Genomic DNA, 11,229 nt, shown 5'->3' on the forward strand with positions numbered 1-11,229 from the left:
TTCAATCCATATTGAAGACTGCAGCAAGCACTTCAGTTACTCCCCAGTTTGAATATGCAGGATTGTGTCATCTGCATAAAGCAGGTTGTTGTTGATTCTTCCACCAATCCTGATGCCACATTCCTCCTCGTATAGCCCAGCATCTCAGATGATCTGTTCTGCATAAAGATTGAAAAGGTATGGAGACAAAATACCTCCCTGATGTATCCCTTTCTTGATTTTGAACCATCCAGTGATTTTGAACCTGCTCTGTTGTGACGACTGCCTCCTGGCCCAAGTATAGGTTTTGCATTAGCACAAGCAAATGTTCTGGGATTCCCTTTCTTCTCAGAGTCAGGTATAGCTTGTTGTGGTCAGTTGTGGTAGCAAAAGAAATATCATTGGTGTCTTCAGCTTGGCAAGGCAGGCAGAGTTTAGGAGTGAGATCGGAAATCCAGCTTGCCACCAAGGTAATTTTTTTCTTTCTGACTAGACATATCCTGAGGCATTGGCCATCCCAGAAAACACAAGGAGGTGAGGACAGCTTTAGAGTTAAATTTTGACAAGGGAACAAGCTGATGTATCAGTCATAGCTCTCTATAGAGCTTGCGACTTAAAAGCAACAGCAGCTAAATGTCCTGTGAAGGAACAACTGGTTCTCTTTTTCCCCCTTCAGTTTTAATATTATGGTAACGTCTGCTGTTAGCGACCTCTCCAAAGTACTGAAGAGCAATGGAGTCTCTCTGGAGATTAAGGTGCATCTGATACAGGCCATGGTCTTTGCGATCACTTGTTATGCATCAGAGAGTTGGACAACGACCAAACAGGATAGAAGAATTGATGCCTTTGAGCTGTGGTGCTGGAACAGAGTATTGAGGGAACCATGGACTGCTAGAAAAACAAACATTTTCATCCTGGAAAGGGTCAAACTAGGTGGCTCCTTGGAGGCAAGGATTCTGAGGCTCCGTCTAACATACTTTGGACATGTTGTAAGGAGGGACCGGTCCTTGGAGAAGGACAGCATGCTTGGGAGGGTGGAGGGACAGCCCAGGAGGGGAAGGCCCTCTATGAGGTGGTTGATTCATTGACTGGGGTAATTGGGACGGGTGTATCGGAGATGATGCGATTGCACAGGAGAGAGCAGAGTTTAGGGCTGTTGTACATAAGGTCGCTATGAGTCGCAAGTGACTCGATGGCACATAACAACAAACAATAAATGTATCTGAACTCTTAATTAAATAAAACTTGTTTTCAGAAACAAAACAAACAAAATAAGAATGCAAAAAAGATTATTGGAAAGAAAGAAGGGGAAGAAAAGACTGACATGAATATCAGAAAAGACATCAAATATTTCACTAGAGCACCAAGAAACCAAAGCAAAAGGGAAAAAATCAAGATGTTAATGAGATGAACAGAAGATTTCAAAGAGTACTATGATCAAGCAAAGCAAAGTATTATGATAAAATGTGCGGAGAGCTAGTGTTGGGAAATCAAAAGGGACCAACTTGCTTGGCATTTCTTAAGCTGAAGAATCTGAAGAATAAATTCAAACCTCAAGTTGCAATATTTAAGAATTTGGTGGGCTAAATGTTGAATGATCCAGGAAAATTCAAAAGAAAATGGAAAGCATACAAAGAATCTACCAAAATTCTACCAAAAAGAATTAGGTGACAAAGAAGAATTGCATGAACCAACATATGATCAAGAGGCAAAGGTGATGAAGAAGGACATTCAAGCTGCTCTGAAGGCACTGGCAAAAGATAAGGCCCAAGGAATTGATGGAATACCAGTTGACATATTTCAACAAAGAAATGCTGCTCTGGACACACCCATGAGGATGTGCCAAGAAATCTGGAAGACAACTACCTGACCAACTGACTAGAAGAGATCCATATTTACTTCCCTTAAAATAAAATATAAAAAAAATTTAAAACTATGATCCAACAGAATGCTTAAATTGTGATATCATTACTATCACACACAAACAAGATCCTGCTGCAGATTACGCAAAAATGACTGGCAGAGATTTTTTTTTGTCATAGGTACCAATATGCTCATTTCTATTTCTTTAATTTCTAATATCGATGTTCCATATACTGAGTCACTGTATCGAAAGGAATTGGAAGACACAGAAGAATTTCATGAAACAACATATGAGCAAGAGCCTATGGTGATGAAAGAAGAAGTTCAGGCTGCTTTGAAGGAAATGGCAAAAAATAAGGCCCCAGAAATAGATGATACACCAATTGACATATTTCAGTTAACAGATGCTGCCATGGATGTGCTCACCAAGTTGTGCCAGGATATATGGAGAACAACCACTTGGCCAACTGACTGGAAGAGATCGATATTTGTTCCTATCCCAAAGAAAGGTGACCCAACTGAATGTGGAAACTACAGAACAATCTCATTGATTTCACATGCAAGCAAGATTTTACTGAAGATTATCCAAAAACGACTGGAACAGCATATCAACGGAGAACTACCAGAAGTCCAGGCTGGGTTTAGAAGGGGTCGTGGTACTAGAGATAGTGTAGCTGATGTTAGATGGATCTTGGCTGAAAGCAGGGAATACCAGAGGAATGTCTATCTGTGTTTCATTGACTATGCAAAGGCATTTGACTTTGTAGATCATAACAAACTATTGCTGACTCTGAGAAGAATGGGAATCCCAGAACATTTGATCGTTCTAATGGGAAACTTATACTTGGACCAGGAGGCAGTCGTCAGAACAGAGCAAGGGAACACTGCATGGTTCAAAATTGGGAAGGGCTTACACCAGGGATGCATCCTATCTCCGTACCTTTTCAACCTATATGCAGAACAGATTATCCGGGAGGCTGGGCTCTATGAGGAGAAATGTGGGGTCAAGATTGGTGGACGAGTTATCAACAACCTGCGTTATGTGGATGACACAACCCTGCTTGCTGAAACTGAAGAGGACCTGAAGCGCCTGCTGCAGAGTGTCAAGGACTGCAGCCTACAATATGGATTGAGGCTCAATGTCAAGAAGACAAAGATTCTCACCACTGGACCAATTGGCAGAATCAGGATGGATGGTGAAGAGATTGAGATTGTACACAGCTTTAGTTTGCTTGGCTCCATAGTCAACATTCTTGGCACCAGCAGCCAGGAAATTAAAAGGCGCATTGCCATGGGAAAGTCGGCTGTTAGGGACCTCTCCAAAGTACTGAAGAGCAATGGTGTCTCTCTGGAGACTAAGGTGCATCTGATACAGGCTACGGTCTTCAAAATCAATTGTTATGCATCAGAGAGTTGGACAATGACCAAGGAGGATAGAAGGAGAATTGATGCCTTTGAGCTGTGGTGCTGGAGAGGAGTATTGAGAATACCATGGACTGCTAGGAAAACAAACAGATTTGTCATGGAAAGGGTTAAACCGGGTGGCTCCTTAGAGGCAAGGATTCTGAGGCTCCGTCTAACTTACTTTGGACCTGTTGTGAGGAGAGATCGGTCCTTGGAGAGGGACATCATGCTTGGGAGGGTGGAGGGACAGCACAGGAGAGGAAGGCCCTCTATGAGGTGGCTAGATTCAGTGACTGGATAATTGGGATGGGAGTGTCAGAGACAGTGCAATTGGCACAGGACAGAGCGAAGTTTATGTCTGTTGTACATAGGTCGCAAGTGACTCGATGGCACATAACAACAACAACAACAACAACAACATATATCTAAGTGTCAGCATCAATTTAGAACTAGTATCTTCAATTTGCTTCTCTTTACTTCATCCTCTAAATCTTTTGCCCTTGACTGGTTTCTTTAAAATAATTAAGCAATCATAACCCTCTCTCATGAGATCACCAATGTCTTCCATTAATTCTCACTTCATCTTCTAACCAATTGGTAAGCAACAAGGTGTGCATCACCTACCTGTCAATTTGCTATATGGATTAGTTTGAGAACTCATATGACACCTTTGAATATATATAATTTACATTTGTTGCTGTTGTTGTTGTTATTAAGTGTCATCAAGTTGTAGACAAAATATAGTGACCCTGTGAATGAAAGACCTGAACACTTGTATAACTTTCATAGTTTCTCCAAGTTCATAGGGCTTCTGGAGGCAAGCTGTTCCTGCTTCCAAGCTTGTTGTAATTGGGGAGCTCCACCAAACACTGTCCACCATGCTAATCATCACATTTGACACATCAGTGTCACAGTGTTTAGCATCACAGCAACCATAAGTTACCTCTGTACAAACAGACAAACCAGTGCTATACTACTTAGAAAAATATGTGACCAGAAACAATTAAAACCAGGCCTGAGGGCTGGAGATGAAAATCACCCACCTTTGGTTTGGTAGCATCACTTTCTGTTCACTAGGCCAACTGAACTCTGCAAACAATTCCCATATAATAATTGTTAATTATATTCTAACTTTACTCTATTTGTTTGTGATGCTTCACAGTTTCTAAAATGTTACTTAAATTTTGTTTTTCCAAAAGTTAATTGGAAGCAGGAATGGTATCCACTTCCTAAACAACATGCCTCTGGACTCTATGAACTATGATAAATGACAATAGTTATAGAAAAGCTTCAGGTCTTTTGTTCATAGGGTCACTATAAGTTGTGTTCCACTCTACGGCAATCAACAAAACAACAATTGATAATAAGTATTACAAACTCCAATAAGATGTATATTGTCATACTATATAAAGATAGGATTTAGTAATGGATTGTTTAGCAAGCACCCTAAAAGAATCTTAAGATCAGGTGAGTTTAGGACTCATTGAAACATTCCATTTTCCATTTTTCCTGTGGTATAATGTTGTTCTAATTAATTATTTAAGGCTTTAGCTTTGCAACAAAGCTTTTATCTAATTATTGAGCACTTTGTACATCCAGTAATTTATATGCATTGTCTCATTTGCCTTACTGATTTTCTTTTCTTTGTGGTTAGGTTGAGAAAAAAGAGTGTATTTTCAATTAAAAAAGTTCTCGTTTTGGCAGGAAAAGACTGAAAAATAAGACTCTATGAAGAGTCCTTTAGTTCCATAAGACATAAAGCAGATGACATCAAAGTCTTTTGACAACCAAGTAAAATACCATCACATCACGTGATCACACCCTGTTATTCTCTGTTTCTAAGCACAACCTGTGATCTCTACCTCCCAGTGTTATGCCTTTGTGCTATTGCCTCCCCTTGAATGTGGCAACCAACCGGCTATCCAGATGCCATGAAGTTGATTTTGATTCATGCACCCCCATATGTTGTGGAGTAGAACTGTGCTCCATAGGATTTTTGAGGCTGGGGCCTTTCAGAAGCAAATTGCCAGGACTTTCTCCCAAGATCTCTGCTGGAAAAATTTGAACTGACAATCTTCAAGTTAGTAGCAGAGCAAGTAGCTAACTATCTGTGCTTCCCTAAGATCCTTTGAATGCATCTAGAAATTATACTTTGTTTCTTACCAATACAATAAATAAAAAAAAAGTAGGAAGGTCTATATGATTATGTGCAGGTGAGGGTGTTACATAGACTGTAGTATTGATTTTGAAAGAATACTGTCTCTTTCTTGCTGGCTTTGGTAAATCAAGTTGCTATGCTGTGTGTTGTCATATAACAAAGGTAATTGTAAATAATGTGGACATTGCCTCTTCTGACCTCCACTAACTCCACAAAGTAGAAGAGTTGCCATCAAGACAAAGAGTGGAGGCAGTATGGGGATGGTCAGACCTGATCTCTATTAACTTCACAAAGGGGAACAACCCCCAACATCAGCATCTGCAGTACAATACTCATTCCCATAAAGTCATGATCTTTATGCTCCACAACTTCATTAATGATAATAGGCTATATTTTACATATAATTTTGGTATTGCAGATACAAGTAACTGAGTTATGTCACTTTTAAAGTGTCTTCCCCCCTATATTTTTTAGACATTATCTGTATTTCATTTAATTTTATTCTTTTTCTGTGTGTGTACCATCAAATCATATCTGACTGGTACAGGAAGAGATTGATCCTCCTTCTCCAGCAGAGCATCTGGTGGATTTGAACCGCTCACCTCTGGGATTGCAGTGCAGCTTCTTGCCACTAGACCACCAGAGCTTGCCTAGCCATTATCAGTATTTCTTAAATCATTATGATAAATTTTGTTTCAAAAAGCTCTAGTTCCAAAAGAAACTTCAGGTTGTAACTCATAGAGAATACAGCAAGGCTAGCCCTACATTAAAAGTTAGAACCAGATCACCTACTCCTATTAATTCCAGCACCAACCATACTGCTCTACTACAGGATCGCACATAAGAGAGCTAATGACTCAGGATGATAGAAGAAGAATTCATATCTTTGAGTTGTGGTACTGGAGAAGAATCTCCATGGACTGCCAAGAAAGGAAATAGGTCTGTCTTGAAGAAGGTCAAACCATGTTTTTCCTTTTAGGCTAGGATTTTGAAGCTTCATCTCACAAACTTTGGGCACGTGGCCAGGAGAGACCAGTTCCTTGGGGAAAGACATCATGTTTGGAAGGGTGGAGGGACAGCGGAGGAGAGGAAGATCCCCAATGTGATAGATTGATACAGTAACTGAGCAATGGGGGTAGGTGTGTCGGAGTCAGTGAGTCAGGGCAGGCTTTAAAGCTGTTGTGCATAGGGTCTCTATGAGCTATAGGCAACTTGATGGCACATAACAATTGGCCCTTTCAAAAAAAGACACTCATAGCCTTGCGTCCCCATACCCTGTTTTCTCCTATTTAGATAGGAAGTTAACAGGCCACAATTCAGGTTGGGAAAAGATACAATTTCTCAATCCAGAGAAATTCTCAAGCAAACTTGCAAGCCCTTTGACTTTCAACCTCACGGCTTAAATCAGGACTATAAAGTTAACTTATTTCTGCCAAGTATAGTGTCTCCCCTCAGTCCTCCAGAAATCTTTAGTGAAGCTCCCTGACTCTGGATATTTGGGGCAGAACTTCCAGGAAAGCTCTGTTTCGTGTTAGTCTCTGGTTCTCTGATGAGGTTGCTGCTCTCGTGTAGATCCCAAACTGATTAGCACAGGAACCTCTGGCCCTGAGGGGGATGCATTAGTTTCTCTAATTTCTTTTCCTTGCTAGGAGGTGGTTCCTATGTTTGATGCTAAACTTGCTCAGTATGAACTTGATGGTATGTGGAAAAGTGACCAATCCATAATGATCAGTACATATACAACTTATTTCAAGTTCCCACCTGGCCATGTGGTGAAAGTCAAAGCTGATGGCCAGGAACGCCATTTTGAATAATAAACTCATGTTGCCGCACACCTGTAGAACAAAATTAATTCATATGAAGTCAGACAGGCCCCTATGCTTCCTCCCCTACTTCTACATATTCTAACACCAACTATCCTTCCTAGGGCTCTTTCACTGTTCTCCTACGGGGTCAAATAATTCATTGCAATGGCCACACAGAAATCACAGGCAATAATCACAGTTATGAGGTTTTTTTCAGGAAAGTTAACAAGTTATAATTCAGGTTGGATACAAGCTTCAGTCAGAGCAGCTTCTCAAGTGTGTTTGCAAGCTCTATAACCTTCAGCCTCAAGGCTTCAGATCAGTTTTTCAATAGAAATCTCTATTAGTACTGTTATTTCACCTCCCCAGTCCTCTAGCAAGCTTAGGCAAAGGTCCTGGCTCTTGCTCTAAGGTACAGCATTTTCAGTTCAGCTTTGTCTATTTCTCTGTTGCTACTCCTTCTGCTGTTGCTTTTGTGTGGGTTCTGGTCTGACTCACTTGGTAATCTTGATCCTTTGACACGTGCTACACTCTGCTTCTTTTTTGCCAGTAGCAAAAGCCCCATTTTCTGGTGCTGAACTTGCTCACTTTAAGCCTGGAAGGATATTAAAACTGACCAATCCATACCATTAGCATAGTCCCAATCAGCCATGGAGCCAAATTCAAAGCCAGTGGCCAAGGAAACAATAAGCACATTGTATTCCAATTTCAAGATGACCTTCCACCAACAACCAAGACAAACACTGGGCTCTCATCTTAATAGCCTGTAAGTAGTTGAACGTTGCTAACAACTACATACAACTCAGAGAGATTCCTTCCCAGACAATTCTCAGAGGCAAGCGTAGCCCAAAGCAACATCTGAATTGCAACTTTGCATGGTCTTGAAGCAGAGAACTCCGCTAAGACTTCAAAAGTCCGAACTGGTAGATACTGAAGCAGCAAGTGCATATTGATTTAAGTACCAATTTTGGAATAGCATTATTGCACAGCAATAGATAAGTAATATATAACTATTTCTATTTGAATCCCATGATCTTTTGCATTTTAGAGATTCAAATGTTACTACTTAACTACACAAGTGCTACCAGGAAAGAGCCTTGCCACATATAAACTAGAACTATGCCAAAGAGTTTATTTCCAGAAGTTTGAGTTAAATTAAATTGGTCTTTGTTTTCAAATCAATAAGACATAGCATTTGTATGCAAAAACAGCTTTGCCAAAAAAAAAAAAAGACATTGTGGTTACTGTCAACTGGGTTGTGATACTTTAGACTTGTTTTCCAATAATTCTTTGATGTTATCAGTGTTTCCTAAATCCATTATAACCAATAGTGTTACAAAAAGCCCTGGTTACAGATGATATTTCAGGTCCCAGGAACACAGCAAGCTACTCATATATATAAACACAATCATATTATCATCTGTCTGGTACCTTAAAGCAATAGCCCTGGAAGTATGGGATAGAGTGGGGTTTGGGAAGAACAAATATAATATATGTATGGCAGTAAACTCAGGATCACAATGGACAGGATCCTCGTTTTTCTAGAAATAGGAGATCCCTATGTGTGATAATTATTTCCCTAAAGATTTAGGACTAGATGAGAAATGTACTCAAAAATAGGTCAGTATTAACTGGAAAATAAGATCCTAGTCTTAAAAGAGAAGGGAAAAAAAGCCTAGAAAATTAGTGGCGGGCATTAATTTCTTGTTATTTATGAAACACCTTGGGAGCAACGTCCTTTGAGTCTTACCTCCTTTTTATAGAAACAGACACCATTATTCAATGTTGTCCTATCTTTTTATTAACAGGTGTAAAACATCCCCAGAGGGTTCCAAAGCTTCAGTAGAAAGTAAGAGCAATAGAATAATTCTACAACTATCAGCACTCGCAAGGCCTGGGAGTCCTTCAAACTAGAGAATATCTGAACAGTACTGTGTCAAGGTGGGTCTCACCTGAAAGGTCAAAGGGACATTTTTATTTGAGCAGTGAATCCTGGACTGAGGGACTTAAACACAGTCTCTCATATTCTTTCTTTCAGAGTTACAGTATATTCAGATAAGCTTTGTGTCTTCTAGGTACCTCTCTTCAGCTTCACATTTCTATAGAAGAGAGGAAGATAAAATCCCAATTGAAGGACTTAATGGAAAAAACATGTTCAAATGCTTATTTCTAGACTGAAAATGTGGGCTAACAAAAGATACAGACTTACTAGATAATAGGAAAGGGAAAACGAAAGCACAACTTCAAGTAGGAAGCATAGGAATTTCAGGAGAAAAGATCATAAGGGAAATTTGATTGTCCTTTCTCTAAACTACTTAAGCAGATAATAGAAAATATTCATATTTAAACTTAAGAGGCTTTGTCATGATCCATGCTTTGTAAATATTGGATTGGTTTTGAAATGATGCTCACAAATAAGAACTCTAGTGTTGCTTTTGATGCTCATGGCTTTAAACAAAGTTATTGTATAAAGACAACGCTGAAATCGTGGTTTATCATGAATGACCTAAATTTGAAAATAAAAGCAGATATAACTGTCAGGTGTTGGTTTGAGTAAACAACTCACAAGGGTCTCATGAAAAGAAGATGAAAACCTTGCTCTTGCCTAAACCAACCTCATGATTTTGTCATGTTCAAGCCTGTTGTTGCATTCACTGTGTCAATCCATAAACAGATGTTGGTTTTGCGAACCATTGAGTCACAACCAACCCATAGTTGACCCTCCCACACATTTTAAGGGGCAGTAAATCATGTGGAAGGAGATGGCCCATCTTTCTCCTGCAAAGCAGCTGGTGGATTCGAACTAAGTCATGATTTCAACTTAGCCATATTGCACTTTGAAAAGCTTTGAGTCCAGGATCAAACTGGCACCTCCCTAATGATGAGTTAGGGACAAAATAAGCAGAGACCTGGGAATCTGGAACACTGACCCTAAGGAGATAATTTTCTTGAACTCACCAAAGTTCATTCAGAATGAGAAGTTGGACCTCTGTCTCAGGATGTTAGTATTGGAATTGTTTTTAAAACTTTATTTTTAGTATTTGAGATTTTAATGGTGTGATACACACTCTTCTATCTTTAGAGTAGAAAAAGTGAAAGCAAACCTCAATGACAGCATCATAGAGAGAGAAAAGAAGACAAGATTGGGAAAGGAAGACGTACAATAGAAATAATTTGGAAACACCTAGATTTTAAGGTTCTTTTGTTATTATTGTTGCTGTTTACCATCAAGTTAGAACCGACCTATAGTTGACCCTCCAGCAGGTGTTCAGAGGCAACAAAGCACATGGGAAGAGAGTGCCCATTCTTCTCCAATTGAGTATCTGGTCGATCCAAGCTGTGTGCCTTTGAGATGTAGTGCAGCTTTTTGCCACAGACCACCAGACTTCTCTAAGCTACTTTTGAGTTATAAAATTTTATGTTGTTGTTTTAAGCCATCGAGTTGGAACTAATGCATAGCTGACCCTCAGTGGGTTTTCAGAGGCAGTAATCACTCAAGATGAGATTGCCCATTCTTCTCTTGCAGAGAATCAAACTGTGTATCTTTGGGATTGCAGCATAGATTCTTACCCCTAAACCCCCAAACCTAGGACTGCTATTATGTAGTTGCACCATATGAAGCATTGCTCATGATATCACCAAAATAGTAGTTGATCTGATACATCAACCAAATATGTTGCAATTCCACATGATACAATCGTGGTGCAATCATAAAAGCCATCATTCTGAATAGAGGCTTCATCTTGACCTGTAATTCCAGATACCAAAAGTTTGACTGAAATTGTCATATCAATCCCTCTGACCCATAATAATAGTGATAAGTAAAAGGTTATTTTTACTTGTTATCTGATTTCTTAAATGATGAGAAAATAACTTAAATATGAAAAAAACAAAAGTTTGATTTAGAATGACCAATTGAATATTATTAAATAAGTGTCATAAAATTGTGTAGTTTACTTAGGAAAGCTATAAGAGAACAACAACAAATATATACTTTTTCTACATTTTATATATATAAAA

This window comes from Elephantulus edwardii, unplaced genomic scaffold (genome assembly GCF_000299155.1).
Source record: "Elephantulus edwardii isolate Elephantulus edwardi_28Jun2011 unplaced genomic scaffold, EleEdw1.0 scaffold00043, whole genome shotgun sequence".
In the NCBI taxonomy this organism is placed as follows: Eukaryota; Metazoa; Chordata; class Mammalia; order Macroscelidea; family Macroscelididae; genus Elephantulus; species Elephantulus edwardii.